Consider the following 15,896-nt stretch of genomic DNA (forward strand, 5'->3'; position numbering starts at 1 on the left):
TGTCAAACAGAAAAAATACACTATAAATATAATGTATCTATCTATCCAACTATGTATCCATTTTCCTCTATATCTATATGTTGTTGAATCCAAATATTGAAGGAAGAAGCTATTACTATTTTATTAACTGTTCTAACCCACAATAGCTGGCACATGGTTGATGCTCAGAAATTTTTGTTAAATATATCAAGGCTAAGAAACACGATGGTATAGCTGGGTTTTGGGGGAGATTGATTTCCAATTTTCTAAGAAAGCACCATATTGATTTCCAAAGTGGCTGTACAAGCTTGCATTCCTACCAACAGTAGAGGAGAGTTCCCCTTGTTCCACATCCTCTCCAACATAAGCTGTCTTCAGTGTTTTTGATCTTAGCCATTCTGACAGGTGTAAGGTGGTATCTCAGAGTCATTTTGATTTGCATTTCCCTGATGATTAGGGATGTTGAGCAATTCTTTAAATGTCTTTCAGCCATTTGAGTTTCCTCTGTTGAGAATTCTATGTTTAGCTCTATAGCCCATTTCTTAATTGGACTGTTGGGCATTTTGATGTCTAATTTCTTGAGTTCTTTATATATTCTGGATATTAGCCCTCTGTCAGATGTGGGGTTGGTGAAGATCTTTTCCCATTTTGTAGGCTGTTGCTTTGTCTTGTTGACCATGTCCTTTGCTCTACAAAAGCTTCTCAATGTCAAAAGATCCCATTGATTGATTGTTTCTCTCAGTGTCTGTGCTATTGGTGTTATGGGCATATTCCCAAGGAATGCTCAATCATACCACAAGGGCACATGCTCAGCTATGTTCAAAGCAGCATTATTTGTAATAGCCAGAACCTGGAAACAACCTAGATGCCCTTCAACTGAAGAATGGATAAATAAAATGTGGTACATATACACAATGGAGTACTACTCAGCAGAGAAAAACAATGACATCATGAGGTTTGCAGGCAAATGGATAGATCTAGAAAAAATCATTCTGAGTGAGGTAACCCAGACTCAGAAAGACAAACATGGTATGTATTCACTCATAGGTGGATACTAGATGTAAAACAAAGGATGACTAGACTGCTACTCACAACTGCAAGGAGGCTACCTAGTAAAGAGGACCCTAAGAAAGACACAGGGATAGCCCAACGACAGAAAAATGGATGAGATCTACACGAGCATGAAGAGGGTTAATGAAGGGCAAGGGTTGGGGGGAAAGAGAGCTTAGGGAAGCAGAAGATCCCAGCTGGATCAAGAACAGAGAGGGACAACAAGGAAAGAGAGACTATGATAAATGAAGACCCCATGGGAACAGGAAGAAGCAAAGTGCTAGAGAGGTCCCCAGAAATCCACAAAGATACCTCCACAAGAGACTACTGGCAATGGTTGAGAGAAAGCCTGAACTGACCTACTCTGGTGATCGGATGGGCAAACACCCTAACTGTCGTGGTAGAACTCTCATCCAGTGACTGATGGAAGCAGATGCAGAGATCCACGGCCAGGCCCCAGGTGGAGCTTTGGGAGTCCAATCAGCAAGAAAGAGGAGGGATTGTATGAGTGAGAGATGTTGAGACCATGATTGGAAAAGGCACAGGGACAAATAGCCAAACTAGTGGAGACACATGAACTATGAACCAATAGCTGAGGAGCCCCCAATTGGATCAGGCCCTCTGGATAAGTGAGACAGTTGATTAGCTTGAACTGTTTGGGAGGCCCCCAGGCAGTGGGACCCTGACCTGTCCTTAGTGCATTAGCTGGCTTTTTGGAGCCTGGGGCCTATGCTGGGACATTTTGCTCAGCCTGGGTGAAGGGAGGAAGGGACTGGAGCTGCCTTGACTGAGTCTACCAGGCTGAGCTGAGTGCCCAGGGGAGTCCTTTCCCTGGAGGAGATGGCAATGGGGGAGGTGAGTTGGGGGGAGGGCGGGGGGAGGGAGGAGGGAGGACAGGTGAATCCGCGGCTGATATGTAAAATTAAATTAAATTATAAAATAAAAAAATAAACATGGTTTGTGAAGCCTTTTGATCTATTGGGGAGGCTGAAAAATAATCAGCAAAAATACAGAATTTTTATATCAATATTGCAGGGATAGAATCTTATATATCAAAAATACTAAATGATATGCTTAAGAGTTTGTGTTGCTGCCGGGCGGTGGTGGCGCACGCCTTTAATCCCAGCACTCGGGAGGCAGAGCCAGGCGGATCTCTGTGAGTTCAAGGCCAGCCTGGTCTCCAAAGCGAGTTCCAGGAAAGGCGCAAAGCTACACAGAGAAACCCTGTCTCGAAAAACCACAAAAAAAAAAAAAAAAACACAAAAAAAGAGTTTGTGTTGCTGTTGTTTTTATTTTATCTGCCTATGCCTGTAAGACTAATTGCTAAATGGTCTTATTAACAAAAAACAAGGAACCAGACATTGGGGTGAAAACCTTCTAATCAGAGGAATCGAACAAACCACAGCCAACCTTACTTTACCAACTCCTTAGCATCCAGAGAGAGCTACTTCCTGTATTCTCATGCCTATATCTTTTCTGTGCCCTGCCATCTGACTTCCTCTCTCTGCCCAGCTACATCACTTCCTCTTTCTGCCCAGCTCTATGACTTTTTATCTGTCTGTACAGACTTTCAGACCTCTATGGTTAACTAGTGCTGGGAATTAAAGGCGTGTGCCACCACACCTGCCTCTGTTCCCAGTATGGCCTTGAACTCACAGAGATCCAGATGAATCTCTGCCTCCCGAATGCTAAGACCAAAGGCATGTGCTACCATTGCCTGACTTCTATGTTTAATATAGTGGCTGGATTTTTCACCTGATTTCCAGATAAGCTTTATTGGGGTGCACAAATAGAATATCACCACATATGCCAATCTATACCTTGGTTAATATTTAAAATATTTCAGTCTTCATGACAGTTTTTAATACAGCTTTGTTCTGATGTGAGATCAAAAAAGGATTGATAAGGAAAATGGCAAGAAAGTGTTGAGAATAAATCACTGCATGATTGCAAATTAATATATTTAGTTTCTTGATATCAATATTGTTTACCAGAGCTTTAGACCATCAAATATTCAACAAAGGTTACTTTAGAAATTAAATGGGAGAAGTTAAGAAGAATTTGAATATAGTTTCTATAAGTAAGTTTATTGCTTTATTCATTTATTTTTCTTTTAGGTAAGATGAATAGATATTACTTAATGACTTTCTGTTTGCTATTAAAAGCTTCATATGTCTAAACTTGTATTTCAGTGATGAAAATAAAAACATTAAAATTATGTATAATTAACATACTAGGTACTATATAAACTCTATATAGATGCATATAAAAATTATGAACCTCTAAGACCATAATACAAAGCATCAAGCTTATAATTTACTAATAGCAAAAGGAATTCTAATCAATTAAATAACTATAGAGAAAGAAATCAGAATTCAGAATGAGCATAAATGACTCCACACAAGCATAAATTGCCTTTATATTTATTCTCTCTGTCATAATTTAAGTCTATTAATGTTTTGTGCTCAAAATTTCAATGCACTGCAGTTGGAAATGAAGAAAAATATTTTACACTACACTTTACTCTTTGTCATGGTTATTTTCTTCACTAGCTATTGAAAAATCTTATTGCTTCTTGAATTGTCCATGTAGCAAGCTGTTTCTCTCAGGGGAACAGAAGTAATGCACTGACTTACTAACTCAATAGAAATGCCTTTCATTCTTATGACATTCAGTTGTTAAACTGTTTTATGGTTGCAGTCAGACAAACCATCCACTGCCACATAAAGTTATTTTCCAGTTAGCAGCGTTTCTGCTCTTTAATCTTCAGCTTTGATGGAGAAACTATGATAACTCAGTATTTGCAATTCCAATTTATAAGATGAATTATTTCTATTTCTTCACATGCTTTCTCCGAATAATGTCTTATGATTTTTAAAGGTTCTCATAACATACTATTTTATTTTTTTTAGAGCAACTATCATAATGTATTTTGGTACTTATTTGTTGAACACCAGTTTTCTTATTAGGCTATAAGAATTTAAATTGTACAGTTTTTATCCCTCTAGAACCTAGCAGAAATATTTATTAAAATATGTTTGTATCTTAAGATGTTTGAAGTACTTTTTAAACCATTTTTTAGAAAATAAAAGTATATAAGATCTTGATAATAATATCTAAAATGGAATAATATAGGTTTCCATATAATAACAAAGTGGTACTCATATTATTTACATTAAAATTACATTAAATACACTAGTGTCAGTATGCAATGTATAAATGTGCAAAAACTTTATTCTGTATTTTAGAAGTATCCTAATTAGGAAGCAACATGAGAGATAGTTATTACTTCAAGTATCATAATTGAAATGTACATGGTCTTAGTAATTAAGCCTTGGAGATAGTAGAATATTTTCTCATCAGAAAAAAAAGCTCAGTGTTCCAAATATGCAACTTGGTACACAGACCTGTAGTTCTATAACATAACAAGGCTGTGTTAGACCAGTTTTGCAATGCTCAAGGGCTACAGCCCTGTTCTTGATCAGGCCACAGCTATACTTACTCTTTAGTGACTCTTTCATATAAGGTATCAGTCAGAAAGTCCATAGCAGGAAATGGCACTCCCGAAAATTGGTGGGGGGGGATGTAAGAGTTCATTTTCTTTGTAAGTAATAGATATGCTGTATACAAAAGCAACTTGTCATTTGCTAAATATAAAAAATGTCTTAGGTTCAAGATTTGAACCATAACTGTTCAAATAAATTTTATTTTTAAAAAGTTTCCACATGGACCTACAGAGTATAGAATGCATGGCAACCCTATGATCACTGAAAAGCAGTAGTTAACAATGGGATTTGAGATGATAATTGAAAGAGTAAATGATACTATTATACTGTTTTTTGTTTCAAAATATTTAAACATTTGTTTTCTGCTTTGAGACAGCAAACTTACAAAATTAATACAACACCTTCTTATTTTTTTTCATAGAGTTAAGTGAGGAGACCCTCATTATCTAGCAACTAAAATTCACATAGGACTCCCAATCTAATGCAGTGTTTTGTTTTTGTTTTTATTTTGTTTCATTTTTCTGTGAAATTTGTTATTCACAGATACTTGCCTAAACAGCCTGAAAACCTCAGATAGTCTCAGTTAAACTCTACACTCCTGTAGAAGTCAGGAAAGCTGAAAAAGGTCAAAATATATGTTCCTGAAAAGGCTTGAATTAGAACCACTAGTGACATTCAGAACTGCCAGGTGGTTGCTCTGAAACTAAATAAGACTTCTAATTCTGCCAAATGCTTTATCTTTTCTTCCTATATATGGTTCAAAATATTTTACAGTGAATGGAAATACTTAAGTACAAATAAAAAACTAAAAATAGAAAATAAAAGGACAAAGTCAGTCTGCTAGATGGGAGGGAATGCAGACAAGCTTAAAAAACACCACTGGGTACTTTTAATAAAATACACTATTTGAATTGCTACCCATTAAAGATTCATTGAAAACATTTCTATAAGCTAATTTTATTGTAACACAGTATCATAGATTTCATGAAATATTAATTGAGTGCATGTCTCTGTATCTTCTTTGCAAACATCCCAGTAAGCAGCTAGAACATTTCCAATAGGTTTAAAAAGAGCATAAATACTGCACTCATTTTTACACATCAGTGTAGGTTATGATTGGTTTCCTGAGAATGTTTAGTAGTAAAATTGAATTATGCACATCTCTTTACCTTGATTGTGATTCTTGCAGGTCTAGTTTGTAAAGTTCAGTATTTCCTCAACAGAAATGTACCCATAGGAGAACATTTTTAAATGCCATTCCTTTCAGTTAAAGCTAAAAGGCTTGACTCAATTTGGCTGCGAAGTAGGCATCGTATTAACTATCAGGGAAAAAATACTTTGTTTAATTCAGTTGTTTGAAAAGATTCAGTGAGGGAAAGGAAAAAATGAAAGCATAGAACTGCAAACCAAAATCAGTTGAGCCCAGATGCTTAGAACACGGCTTCCACAGGAAACACTTGTAAAGATTTTTAAGTGAATAGGGGAGATTATGGGGAAAGAGAAAGTAAGTTTCAAGGCATGGGAAAAAGTGTAGAGGTATGGGCCAAAGAAACATCTTCCTAAAGAATGCTGCAAACTTAGGAAAATTCAGTAACCACATATAGACAAATAGCCAAACTGACTCTTTCTATTTGTTCCTGAGAGAAGGAGAAAGCAGATGAAAACTCGTAGGCAAAGGGTAGAATGGTTAGTCTCCAGAATACATGCTTTGTAATATACCAGTAGAAGAAAGCCTGTTACCAAGGAGTAGGCCACCATGTCATTCTGTCTTCTATAAGGGATTGTAGACGAATTTCTAAACAGTCTTAATAATTAAAAACACGGAGCCAGAAATTTGGGTTAAAGCCTGAGAGAAAGATCAGAGGAATAGGACAAACCACAAGCTAACCTCACCTCACCAACACCACAGCTTCGAAAGAGAGCTTCTTCTTGTATACTCACATGTATATGCCTTTTCTGTTCTGTTCTCTCATTGGCTCTCTTAGCCCAGCTACATCACTTCCTCTTCCTACACAGCTCTGTCACTTTCTGTCTGTCTGTACAGACCTCCAGACCTTTATGGTACTGGGATTAAAGACCTGTGTCACCATGCTTGGCTCTGTTCCCTAGTATGTCCTTGAACACACAGAGACCCTGCCTGCTAAGTGATAAGATTAAGGGCGTGTGCTATCGCTGTCTGATTTCTTTGTTGACTTATAATGGCTGGCCTTTTTCCTCTGATCTCCAGGCAAGCTTTATTCACTAAAGCACAAATAAAATATCAACACATTTCATCACAAATAAAATATCATCACGAGGGGTACCAGCTGAGTAGCAGGCTCTTTATTTGGGAATATGCCATAAAATGTAAAATCAGCATAAGATGAAGCAATGAAGAAACAATGTAAACAATGATGTAAGTACAGCTCTAATGATTACAGGATGCAGACAGACCTGAGAGAGGTATAGTAAAATAGGAAAGATTCTAATAAGGATCATATTAGTACCTGAAGTTCCTAAAAGCTGCACCTATATTGACGATTCTGTGAGACTGATTGATTAGACGATCATGAGTGTAGAGAGTTGGAATGTGGCAGAGTCTGAACAAATTAATCTTGGACTATCTTTATTTACCTAATAGCTATTGCCCGCCTGTGAGTCTAGCTTAATTCCATTCTTTGAACAGTCAAGTAAAAACTTGGGAATGTATTAACAGACCACATTTACCAACCCAAAAGGGTGAGAATGCCATCCAATAATATCTAACATATATAACACACTTTACAATGCTTTCCTGAAACCAGGCCACCTGAAATGCTCACACCAATGTATTTGGAAAGTATCTTCATTTATTTATTTTACATCCTGGCTGCAGTTTCCCTTCCCTCTTCTTTTCCTAGTCTCTCTCCCTGAGCCCTCTCTATTCCCACCCCAACAATCCACATCTCTTCTGTTTCTGTTCAAGAAAGAGCATGTCTGTAGTGAGTAGCTGTTTCAGCTTTGACCTGGAAGCACTACCCCAATTGAGTCTTCTAGTAACTGTCACGCCTACGAGGTAGGGCCAAAAGAGGAGCCCTTAAGACCCATGATCCGGATGTGCTGGCTCTCTTGGTTCCTGGATCCTGGATGCTGGATGTAGACTGAGCAGAGTTCTCCAATGAACACTGCTGGACTGCACTACACCTTTCCCAGACCATGTAGCCTATCCCTTCACTTGTAAGTTACCCCACAAAATAAACCTCCCTTCTAACTACGTGGAGTTGCCTTAATACTTCCACCAATACATGTCTCCCATGAATATCAACAAAATATTGCATATCAAGTTGCCATAAGATTAAGCACCTCCCCACATATTTCCAACTTCTCTTTGTTCTGTAACTATAAATGAAGTGAGACTGGATCACAGAAGGTAAAGTATTCAAATGCCTAAGGTGGACAAAAGAAAAAAAAAAGAATAACAATGGAAGGCAGTTGTGCATACAGGACCATGCTGGTATGAGTCACACAAGTCAGTCAGTCTCACAAGTGTTGCTGAACATTGCACAGTGCCAAAGGGAAAAGAATATAGGATATTCAGGAGAATGGGAGCTAGTCATGAAGAAATTTCATCCCGAGAAGCTAGACTAAGCAGTAAAGAACCAGATAGGGTGAGTAGTGGGAAATAGTTTTCCAAATAGTAGAAACAGAATCCAAGTGGTCACAGGATGTCAGCTTTCTCTATATAGTTTGCACTGAGATGTATTTAAACTATGATATTTCTTTGTAAGAATGAATACAAATTTATAAGGAGAAAGGATAGCTGTGGTTCAATTAAGGAGCTACTGGAAACAAATCTCTTGTACATTTTAGTTTACTATAAGTATCACTTTTGTATGATGAGTTTTAAAATAATTTATGCTGTTCTTTGAAAGAAAATATCTGGAGAAAGGTAGACAGATTTGGCAAGTATAATCAATGCTTTGGAATAAAGTAACATTTAAGCATAATTAGGTCAAACTCACTATTCCATCTTCTGCTGGAAGACATACCCTCAAATGTGAAGTCTTAAGTGCTAGACTAGAAACAGTGAGACTTTTGCTGATTTTGAACATCTAATGTAAGCATTGATGGCAAAGTAACACGGGGATAGATGCTCCGTTGTTGGATCCATTTATCCTCATGTAGTTGCTGGAAAGCAATATTTTTAAAGCTAATTCTGTATTTCTCACTCTTGGATCAATTTTTGACCAAATAGCCAGTAATCAGAACATATATGTCCTCATATTTTGCATCATATCAAATCATACTCCCATCCTTGTTGGTTTTGCTTTCCTCTTCCCTATCACTGCATCCTAAGATTATCCTGCAAGCTGACTGGGCTTTCAATTAAATTAAGTGCTGTGGGATGTCCTTCTGTATGTGGTGACTATGTGTTTCTCTCATTGATTGGTAATAAAGTTGTCTTGGCCTATAGCTAGGCAGAATAAGGCTGGGCAGGAAAGCCAAACAGAGATACAGGGAGAAGGATGGAGTCAGGGCAGATTCCAGCCAGCTACCAAGGAGGCAAGACCTATAGAAACTGAGATAATAAGCCATGAGCCACGTGGCTAAACACAGATAAGAATTACGAGTTAATTTAAATGTAAGAGCTAGCTAGTAATAAGCCTGAGCCATTAGCCAAGCATTTATAATTAATATAAGCTTCTGTGTGTTTATTTGTTACTGGGTGATTGGGACAGAGAGGCTCTGCCTCTGGTTACAATATGCATTTAGCAACCTTGCTTATTTGCCATGTTACAGGAAGAAAGTTAGATGCTGACAATAGATATGTAAATAAATCTTTTCCTCTTCTTTCAAGTAGTTGTAGTCTATTGGGGATTCTAAACAAAAAAATAAAGTATTCTTAGAAGTAATGTTTTTAAGAAGACAAGTTTAGAAGTAACATGGGTATCTGTGTCCTGAAGTCACAAGAGTAAATAGAGACCAGGACCCACATGATGCAAATATTCATTTTTCTCCTATTTCTTATGAAAAATATCTGGACCCTGTAGATGTAACAGTCTTATTAAATAAGAAATACAGAGCCAAATGCAGAGTTAAAAGCCCAAGAGGTCAGAGTAGTAGCTATGAGTTGATACTAAAAACCCTTTCTTACCCTTTGCTGCCCCTATCATCTTTCCCCTCAGAAAGAGACCTACTTCCTGTGTATCTGTATTTTTATTGACTTTCTGTTCTCCCTTCTAATTGGTTGTAAACCCAACCACATGACCTCCTCGTCACTGCCTGTCTATAAAGACCTCCAGGTCTTCTATGATTGGTATTGAGATTAAAGGCGTGTGTCTCCATGCTGGCTGTATCCTTGAACACACAGAGATCTGTCTGTCATGTGATCAGGATTAAAAGTGTGCGCCATCCAATGGTCGAGAGACAGTCCGAACTGACCTACTCTGGTGATGGGATGGCCAAACACCCTAATTGTCCTGCTAGAAACCTCATCCAACTACTGAGGGATCTGGATGCAGAGATCCATGACTAGGCCCCAGGTGGATCTCTGGGAGTCCAATTAGCGAGAATGAGGAGGGTTTATATGAGAGAGAATTGTTGAGACCAAGGTCGGATAAAGCACAGGACAAACAGCCAAACAAACGGAAACACATGAAATATGAACCAATGGCTGAGGGGTCACCAACTGGATCAGGCCCTCTGAGTGGGTGAGACAGTTGATTGGCCTGATCTGTTTGGGAGGCATCCAGGCAGTGGCACCGGGTCCTGTGCTCATTGCATGAGTCGGCTGTTTGAAACCTGGGGCCTATGCAGGGTCCCTTGGCTTGGCCTGGGAGGAGGGGACTGGACCAACCTGGACTGAGTCCACCAGGTTGATCTCAGTCTGTGGGGAAGGCTTTGCCCTGGAGGAGATTGGAATGGGGGGCGGGCTGGGGGGAAGGTGAGGGGGGCGGGAGGGGGGAGAACAAGGGAATCTGTGGCTGATATGTAGAACTGAATTGTATTGCAAAATAAAAATTTAAAAAAAAAAAGTGTGCGCCATCACCACCTGGCTTCTGCTATGGCTTGCTATTAGCTCTGACCCCCAGGCAACTTTATTTATTAACATACAAATAAAATCACATTTCATTACAAATAAAATATCACCGTATTTCCCCCTTTCTATTTTAATAAAAAAAGGGAAAAAGTTATAAGAAAAACTATATACAAAAGTACAATAACTATACACCATATATACAAGCAATAAATACCTGAACAATGTCTAGTACATTTGCATTTGACAAATTCAGAGAAAATAATTCTATTATCTATCCTATTTTGGTAAGTCCAAAATGTACCTGATTCACTTTCTATACTAATTTATATTACTAACACAACTATCTTATAACATCTTTCAAATTTATACACTTACTCTTTAGTGAGTTTTTTTATAAAATTCTTTTTTTTAGAACAAAAAACAATTTTATTGCTTATATGATGAAGAAAAGATGAACATAGTTGGGGGTGGGGGGGGTAAAAAAATAATCAGGCAAAATGTGCATTCCTTGGGGACAAGAAAAGCCTGTTAGTATGGGAGGAAGGTAAGGTCAAGACCCAAACAGAACCAACTTCTTGGAAGTGCCTTATTCTGCAGGACCATTTTCCCAAATCTGTTCTTAGAATCAGTACTTTTGTAGCACAAAACCGCTTTAAAAATACATGCCCAAAACTACTTCCAACAAAGATTTCACTTGCTTCAAGAAGGTTATGAGGTAGTAACTAGACTCTCCTCCCATTAAACCTCCACTAAACCCAAGGAAAAAACATACCATGGAACATTGACATTTGAGTATCAAAGTTAATAGTGTTTCAATATCCCAAAAGGTAGCACCTGCTCATAATCAAGAGATAGGGCACATCTGGCCAACTATGTATTTTAAAAACAAGCACTTTATTAGAAGTATGTTCCATAAAGAGCACAAATTTAGTTAGAACTATAAAATGCCACTTCATGGGAGTCAGCATAGTAGTATTCTATTGCTGGTGTCTGTCATGCTAACCATGAAGTATTTTTGTATTACACATACAAAAGTAAGGCCAGGGAGGTTAACTTAACTTGCTGTAGAACTCAATTAGTGGCAGAACCATGACCCCCACAGTCTTAGGTATGAGTTTTTGTGCTTTATACTCAGTACCAAAAGTGACAACCTCAAAAACAAAAACCCTGACAATGTCACTTTATCTTTCCTCTTAATGAAAAGTCAACTTTTCTACCAGCCACTTTTCAGTGGTATTTTGGTTTCTTTTAATATCAGGATCACAGTATAGCAGGGAGAAATAATATGTTCTTGATAATCGTAACAAAAAGTCAGACTGGGAAGAAGTGGGTATGTCCCTGAGAAGTGTGTTTCATTTTGGAATTGATTGAGCTGGTTTCAGGGAAAATCAAAAACTCATTAATAGAATAAGTGAACGACAGGATGGGGATATGGCTCAGTGGTAGAGCACTTACCTAGTGTATGCAAGGCCTTCGTTCAATCCCCAACTCGGCAAAGAAAAGAGACATTTAGATGGCTGTTGCCCTGAATCTCTTTGAAAGCATCATTGGCAATGTGACTACTTCCTAATTCTTTCCATTTGAGAGGACAACTGAACAAATAATTTCAAACATGAGCCCATTTTAGGCAATATAAAGCAATCGAACTAGAAAACCAATTACTATCCAGTTACTGTTATGTTTGGGTTATACTAAATGTAGCTGTAGCCCCTGACCAGCAGGGAAATTAGGCAGAAAGCCCTACGTTCCTTAGCAGTCATCTGTGCATCTTACCCTGAAGGGAAAAGGTTTGTTCTTATACCCATTTCCTCACTAAGTAAATTAGATACCTGTAGGGCCCAACTTTAGGAGAATCAAAGCACCAAAGCTGAAGTCAGGACACCTCCTGTATAAATAGCAAGTGTTTCCTTGTCAAACTATTCTATCTAGCACTACTTCAATCCTCCTCCCTCATCCCAGACCCTTGATTCCCCCAAATCCAACATTCCAATTGGTATACCCAGATTATTGCTGATTTCAGCTTTCTGGGTTCGCTGTATAGGTATTCTACCCTAAATAATTAATTGCAAAAAATAATCTCTTCAAGAAACCTTAACAAAATACCAGATTCCCTATTAACAGCAAAAGGGGATAGAGAATAACAATCCAAAAGAGGGAAAAAAAGGAATCTATGGCAGGCCAACTCTGACCTCCGACCTCTGACCTCCGACTCCTGTGCTTTTGGAGTCGCTGGCAAACCCTCATTTTACAGAACTGCAGATGACCAAAGTCCGTGGGAGGCAGGACTGCAACCTTCCAACTCAGTCATCCTCGGAGCTCTCAGCAGACCTTGCATCCATAGCCACCTTCCAATTCCTGCACTTGCTTGTCCTCTCTTGCACTTCAGGGTTAGCCACAGGAACATGAACACTTTTCTCTTTCTTTTTCCTTTTGGTTTTCTTAGTGTCTCTTTCCTCCATTTTTTCAGAACTGCTAGCTGCTGAATCATCTGACTGGGAAGTAGCACTTTCTCTCCCTAAAGGTAAAGATTTTTTAGGTGACTTTCTCCTGGATTTTTTCTTGCTCTTGTGTGGTTGCTTCCTTTTCCTGGTACTAGAAGCTCCAGTTTCTTCTGAAAACTCACTTGAGCAATCCGCTGCTATGTCCATAGCTTCCTTTTTGTTTTTCTTCTGTTTTTTTGTGTGACCATTTTTTCTGCTTCTTTTTATGGGATTTCTTTGACTTCTTATGTTTTCGGGATTCATGGGCAGATGCTTTTACCTGGGGAGATTTTTTTTCCCATTGGTAATGTCTTGCTGGTCACTACTGTTTGTTTCAAACTCTTCAGGATACAACTCTTTATAACCACTGTGACCCCGTCTATCTGGCATGTTGGATTCATAATCATATAATTTCTTGCTCCAGGATTTAGCCTTAAGAAAATCAACTTCCAGGGCCCCAGGAATTTCATTCCTTGGTGTTGCTAAAGTTTTCCTGCCTGGCCCACAGTCAGGACAAATCTCTCTCACCTGCCAGTCCCACAGCCGCTCACACTCGACCAAGTAAACACAGAGACTTATATTGGTTACAAACTGTATGGCCGTGGCAGGCTTCTTGCTAGCTGTTCTTACAGCTTAAATTAATCCATTTCTATTAATCTATACCTTGCCACATGGCTCGTGGCTTACCGGCATCTTCACATGCTGTTTGTCATCGTGGTGGCTGGCAGTGTCTCTCTGACTCAGCCTTCCACTTCCCAGCTTTATTCTCCTCCTTGTCCCGCCTACACTTCCTGCCTAGCCAATGGCTAATCAGTGTTTTATTTATTGACTAATCAGCAACACATTTGCCATACAGAACATCACACAGCACCTTGGCCTTCAGTAGTCTCTCTGACTTTCTTCATCAAAACCATCACTTCTCATCTGACTTGAGCTGCTGGGTACTGTGTTCCTTCTGGTCCTCTGGTAAGCATCCTCCATTTGCTTCTCTAGTTCTCTGATTTTCCACATGTCAGATTCCTCCTGAATCTTATTGTGAGCATCTGTATGTATGCCAGATGACATTCCTCAGGAGGACTTTCCCCAATGGAACCCGTGATATTCTTTAATCATGCACCGCAGCCTCGCGTGGTGGGGTGGGAGAAAAGGCAGCGGCTTCCTTCCAGCTATAAAATTCTTAACAAGTAAAGCTATAACTATAACTATATAATCTTCAACTATAACTAACTACTCTTCAACTCTCTCAGAGACCCATGAAGGAAATAATATTACCTAATAAAAATAAAAACAGGAAGTGCACGTAAGCAGCTTCCAAAAAACAATGTGAGTTGACAGAAACAGCCAGCTGCCTGGACAGTCACCTGAGGTTTCTCCACAGTGTTGGGACATCATCTTCAGCCTATAGGCTTAGCATATCTGACAGACTCATTTGTGAACTAGGATGTAAACAACGTCAACAGTTCAACCTCACATTTGGTGAGAGCAGTCAACGTACCAGAAACACCTGAATTCCACTAGTGTCATGTCATGATTCAGGATTTTAAATTCTGGAAATTGTTGATGGTTTTTTGAATTCAGCTGTCCATTCTTCTTGGCTGTGTGTGTGTATGGATTCATCTCGGCATCCCATTCTTCTCCACATCCCTCTATTAAATGCCAGTCAACCATTGAGAGGTGTGAGCTTAGTAACTCTTCAAGAATAACTGTTTCAGCTGCTGTTCCACTGCACATCAGAAGCTATCAGCCTACTGTCTGTTCAGCTGCCTTTGAAGAAAAGGGCACGGTACCTTTTCCAGATTGCAAAGGCCACTTCAGGGATGGTGCCATATTGTCCTGGCCTCAGAAGATGCCTTTTGATAAAGCCACAACCACACTTGTCTTGGCAAGAATCGGTAGTCCTTTGTTTTGTGTCCTGTCTGTCCATTTTGTCCTGTTTGTCAGCAGTTGATTTGAGGATACTTAGTTGTCCAGTGGCTAACTATTGCCACAATGAAAGTTAACTCAATATGCAGTTTCTTCAATGCCCATATTTTCTCTGAAGTAGATTGGTACTGCCATTCTAACAGACTCATTCTCATGGAGGGTTAATTTGATGAATAAATTGAAATAAAGACTGATCATAACCATACAAGACTCATCTTAAAGGATATTCTAATATTTGTAATACCTCATTCCTCTCTGGCATGAGCACACTATGCCACAAACAAAAATTAAAGCATTTTTTATTTCCACAACTTGGGAATTTATTGAATAACAATAAATTCACAGGTTCAGTGGTGTCAGTGATAATAATTTGTCATATAATCACTCCCACTTGAGTAATATGTCTGAGGTAAACTCTGGGTCTTTTATTCTAATCATAATTACAATAATTAACACTTATCAAACAGCACACAGTACACTTTTCTATATATCTGCATGCATATGCATGGTTTACAGAATAATTGTTAATGAGGCTTCTGAAGTGTTCAAAAACTTTTAGATCCCTATACGCTGATCTGATAACTTGTCAGAATTATGTGAAACCTCTTTTCTAGAAAGAAACTATCACTAAGGATGGAGATTCTCTATTGATAAGAACCTGATCGAATCAGACCAGTGCCAAGAGGGGATCTGCAACTGAAGCTGCTGGATCTGGATTGGATAGTAATGCTGCAGAGTCCAGCTAGGTGGTGAAAAAAACTGTGGTCTGAGATCAGGTCTAGTATCAAGTGAGTAAACAGGTAGACAGGCAAGCAACTGAGTAGACTGCATCAACAATAGGCAACAGAGTGGGGCTGAAGCTCCAGGGACAGTTGGGGAACCCTCTGCTTTTCAGTTCTTGACAAATGCACACTACATATCAGATGTAGATGTGTTGTGAGTCCATCAATTTATAGGGCC

At 38.8% G+C, this 15,896-nt stretch overlaps 1 pseudogene; it reads right to left on the reverse strand.

Moving 5' to 3' along the window:
• Positions 1–12,833: 12,833 nt before the first annotated feature.
• Positions 12,834–14,039, reverse strand: LOC131899984 (uncharacterized protein NKAPD1-like; annotated as a pseudogene).
• Positions 14,040–15,896: the final 1,857 nt, after the last annotated feature.

This window comes from Peromyscus eremicus, chromosome X (genome assembly GCF_949786415.1).
Source record: "Peromyscus eremicus chromosome X, PerEre_H2_v1, whole genome shotgun sequence".
In the NCBI taxonomy this organism is placed as follows: Eukaryota; Metazoa; Chordata; class Mammalia; order Rodentia; family Cricetidae; genus Peromyscus; species Peromyscus eremicus.